Genomic DNA, 5,595 nt, shown 5'->3' with positions numbered 1-5,595 from the left:
TGCACACTCTCGCGACGAAACTCAAACAGGAGAAAATGAATAAACACCACGCAAAAGGAAAATGGAAAAACATGTGAATGGAAATGTTTTAACGGAACGAAGATCAAGTTCAAGGTTTAAGAGCTGTTTATTTGTTTTGTTTTTACGACCATATAAGACACACAAATGAGACGATCGAATGCTGTGAAGAAATAAAGGGGGAAAAGGAGCGAAGACGCACCCATAAGGCAGCATATATGCATTGCTCTACTCTTATGCTCAACGCTATCAAAAGTGTAGAAAATAATACAGGGTATGGAATCATATGATAGATTAGTTCACTCGGTAAGGGGAATATTTCAACTGGACGTGTTAGTGGAATAATGCAAGCATACTGTTGGCAATTATACAATGTAATGTATCAATCGAACATCAATCGAATTTTGTTTTTGTGAACTGTTATTCCATACAACTAAAATAATTTAGACTGCCAAATGGCGGATTCATCTTAGCGGAATATTTGCAGTATGGAGATTTAAATGATGGAAAATGAACCGTTAAAATGTTCAACGAAAAGAAACAATTGATCTTGAATAGACTAACTACAGACTATCTATGGTTTAACAACTTTATTTATTTTATTCATTGAATTATACTAGGAAATGAGTGCCTCTAGTGCTTCAACATAATTCCAGCGATTATGGTTCATCAAAATTATCAAATTCTTAAACTAATAAACATACTAAATGTACGGTTAAAGTGTTTTTCGTGAACAACGGCCAAGTCGTAATGTTAATGGCTTTGAACAAGGATGAGCAACCTCTCCGATCTGCAAGTTTCATTTGTAACAATAACTTCGTCTTGGCGAGTCCCACGAGTCTATATACGATGTCATCAGACGCTTATAGCCTATGATTTAATAATATATGATGACGCACTCTCAACAAAAGCTAAAGTGCTTTCTGTTACACGTTTTAGCACTGATGTTTTCCATGTTCGACATTTAAGATTTCTTCTACTGGGATCTCTTAAACGTCGTGCATTGTCTTCACTTCACATTTCTTTTGGATAATGTCCCATCCTAGTCATATCATGGAAACCCATTACATCAAACAAGCAAAAGTTTACATAAACTGTGTCATTCTGTAAAAATCTTGAAATCAATATTATTTTTCTGGGATCCTGTTAACCGAAACTAACCTGTCTAGGTTGGTTGTACCTGTGCTTCTATGATGAAGATAAATGCGTTTTCCCCTATGCATACGGTACAAAAACCATTCGCAATGTTCAATATACATCGAAATAAGTTATTTTTAGCAATATTCTTGAAATCCCTAAAAACACAGAGATAACCTGACTTTCTGCTCAAACTGTATTCAACACGAAATGAAATGCATTTAATTAATAAATTTATCCAACACTAACTATTCATCAACTATACAAGTCCGAGTAACGCGAATGTCTCCGGAACGCATTATTCGCGGTGAATGGAAAACAGCTGAACACTTTAGAGTTAGTTTTAGCATCAGGTATGTATCTCCATGCATCTACATGTGATTCGAGTACGGACACGAGTACGCCCAGGGCTGCAGTTACACAATGTGCACATGAAGGCGGTGAAAGCGTGCTCTTACGGTTCCGATTGATCAAACTCCAACCATAGGTAATAAAGAGGAAACTAAAGGTAATAAAAAAGCCACAAATGTAGGCGAGTGCATCAAAATACAGCATGTCAAATAGCATTACGAGGAGCAAAGCGTTTTGAAATACACAGCGTGGGCGTCAAAACACGGCACACACGAATAGTTGGACGGTTAGATAGTTATACTTGTAATGCTTTTTTATTGTGCTAGAAATTAAAACCTACTAGTTTACTACTCTTTTCTAGCATTCGCAGTATAGGAGTTTTACCGCTAAATGTTGCTTGCAGGCTAGCAATGTTGAACAGTAAGCGTAACTTTTTGTTTAATACATATAGTTTTGTGTGTAGGGTCAGAAGGTCAGAAATAATCTTGTTGACGGATAATCTTTTTACGTTCTAGGGTAAATGTACCAATAGTGGTGCAATATGTAGTGGTACCGATGTGTTTTAATGGATTTAAAGTGTGGGGAAGGATAATTTCTGAATATTTTAACACATAGCAATTGGAATATGTTTTATCTACGCAATCACAACCATTTTTATCATGAAATACATCAAATTTACGAAAACATACATATTTTTGTGACTGCTTCATTGTACCTATAATGGTGGTATGGTTCCTATAGTCGTCGTATTGTGTTCCTATAGTGGTGGTAAACAAAGATGCATCAAAAACGGTGTATAATATCAATGAAACTTAGTTTCGAAGCTGTTTTCGTATGAATAGCAAGGATTACTGCCATAATATAGGTTTCTTGCGTAATTTGATCGTAAAAAAATGTATAAATTTGATCAATGAAACTATTGACTAAAGTACTGCATCACACCTGTCATCAACCTACACCCGGAAGAGTGTGCTTGATTTGAAGTCAATTTTTCATTCAGCCATATAAGCGAATTTTGGCCTGTTTTTGGTAAATTACCTACATAAAACTCATTTTTGTTGCTTATTTTAGTGAAAACAGTACGACATGTCAAAATTATCCTCGAAAAAATCTAAAACGACCTGTTTTTATTGATTTTATAACTATAACCACTATAGGAACATGCCTGTTTTGTGTACCTATAATGGCACTATGGTAAAAAACACTCAAAATTGCATAAATATGGTAAAAAGGCAAATAATTTTAGTAAAAAAAATTACATTTCATAACAGTTATGTTGAAAAATTAGTAATTGCGTGATTATATGGTCATTTAGAATGTTAACAGAAAAATGAGTTTCGTCATGAAATCCTAAGGATTTTTTAAAAATGTTGACTCATTTCACAAAATAATGGGGTTTTTGGTCACTAAGTAACGGAATGACCCCATTTAATTTTTAAACCATTTGTAAAAGGCTAAAGAACATTTCACACTAACTTAAATAACTTAATTACTTGTAATTTGCCGTATGAACCGCATTTAAGTGCAATACCACCACTATTGGTACTACCACCACTATAAGTACATTTACCCTATATAGAGGAGAAATTTTTTTATATAGAAGCTCAAGCTCATTAAAATAAATAAATTAATTTACTTTCTAAGATTGAATTATGCTTTAGTTACGGTCACGAACATATTAAACTTCAATTTACCTACCCCCCCCCCCCTCTCTCTCTCTCTCTCTCTCTCTCTCTCTCTCTCTCTCTCTCTCTTTCTCTCTCTCTCTCTATTTATCTATTACTGTCTCTTTGTCTCTCTGTTTGTATATATCAGCCTGTCTGTCTCTCTTTCATTCTCTCTATGTCTCTCTCCATCTCTCTCTCTCTCACACACAAATTCTCCGTAACTGTGTGACTGCTCCAGTATTAGTGCGTAAGGGTACGCTCACAACTAGAACGGCCAATTTCACGACCATAGCGAAAAACCAAGAAAGCGCACACCCGTCATAAATGCGCAATAGCTTGAACCGATCGGTAATTGTCTACGAGTGCAGTTTAAAGTTCCTCAGCGGTGCAGCTCCAGTACTTTGTGGTTAGAAAATAGAATTGTGTGGTGAAGTGTTTCAAAAAACAACATAACACAACGGGAGTTTTGGGTTTTGGGGTTATATTTTGCATCACGATCATGGACAACCATCATCATTTATTCTCTCTCTTTTTCTGAACATTGTCTCGTTCGTGGAAGGCATGGCCCGTCTGCCTTCGATTGTGACAATGAATCGTGTGTTCTGTGTTTTTGTGTGGGTGCGTGCGTGTGTGTACGTTGTACAAAGAGGAGGAATCTTCTTAGACTCCCATTGACACACGGGCCATCCCGTTAACATGCGATTGTTACACAGTGAAGTCCCTCCTTGGGCCATACACCCCATGGATGCACATCGTTTCCACGCCGCAACATCAAATATCAGGGCGAGCATTCATTAATTTGAATTATTTTAACGCTGTTTTTCCTTATTCGTCTAAACATGCATTAAGTGTGCCATTTACGACGATAATTGATACGATATGTGATGGATTTTAGGATGTCTTCAGGAGTAATCAAGTTTTATTGGCCCGGAATATTAGTAGGAATAACCAAATTGTGTGCAGTAGTTTAACATTCTTTTTTATTATGAGTCATGTTGTCTAATTGCATTCGATTAGCGATGGAATTATAATATATACAAGTTATACTTGAGTTATAATTGATATGAATTGTATATGTTACCCACTTTGCTGCAGCATACTTGTCAACGCTATGTGGTGGCTGGAGACGTGGCGCATTATTTTCACTTTGCCATTTTTTTGGGGGAACAAAGGTTAAATCAATCAAGGTGTTAGGAGTCGAAATGTCTTGGAGATTATTCGAGATCACGATATCTAAAGTAGAAGACAGTCATTTCGATTCGGAGGTATAGAACATCGGTGAATCAGGGTAATGCACGGAAATGGTACACTTTTGCATGAGATTGAAAAGGATGTTTACTGAGGAATTTGTTTTGTTGCAATTCCAAAATGTATTATGTATAATATTATATATATTATATAGGGCATTAAAGTCTCCTCATACATCTAAAATTGGTTCGATATCTCGATGACAATGTCATTGCTGAGGTCTTTGTATTTTTAGTTTGAATCGTCATACCATCCTTTAGTCTAGTGTCATTATCATCCTTAGTTTTTACTGTGATTTGCACTGCTTCAGTTGTGCTAAGAACTGGAACTCTGGTTCTCTGGAACTGGTTTACTCTAAGATGAAGGATATTTTTTCTTATTAAAAATCGATCTTCTCTGCATAGGTAGTTCTATCTGCTTATGGATTATTTTGCACGCAATTGCACGGATTATGTTGCACGCAACAATTTGGTTATATTTAAAAAAACAGCAAATGTTTCATAAATATAAATTTCATATTCATATTCATATTCATATTCATATTCATATTCATATTCATATTCATATTCATATTCATATTCATATTCATATTCATATTCATATTCATATTCATATTCAGATTCATATTCATATTCATATTCATATTCATATTCATATTCATATTCATATTCATATTCATATTCATATTCATATTCATATTCATATTCATATTCATATTCATATTCATATTCATATTCATATTCATATTCATATTCATATTCATATTCATATTCATATTCATATTCATATTCATATTCATATTCATATTCATATTCATATTCATATTCATATTCATATTCATATTCATATTCATATTCATATTCATATTCATATTCATATTCATATTCATATTCATATTCATATTCATATTCATATTCATATTCATATTCATATTCATATTCATATTCATATTCATATTCATATTCATATTCATATTCATATTCATATTCAAATTCATATTCATATTCATATTCATATTCATATTCATATTCATATTCATATTCATATTCATATTCATATTCATATTCATATTCATATTCATATTCATATTCATATTCATATTCATATTCATATTCATATTCATATTCATATTCATATTCATATTCATATTCATATTCATATTCATATTCATATT

Source organism: Anopheles coluzzii, chromosome X (genome assembly GCF_943734685.1).
Source record: "Anopheles coluzzii chromosome X, AcolN3, whole genome shotgun sequence".
Taxonomy (NCBI): domain Eukaryota; kingdom Metazoa; phylum Arthropoda; class Insecta; order Diptera; family Culicidae; genus Anopheles; species Anopheles coluzzii.
This window is presented reverse-complemented; position numbering follows the sequence as displayed.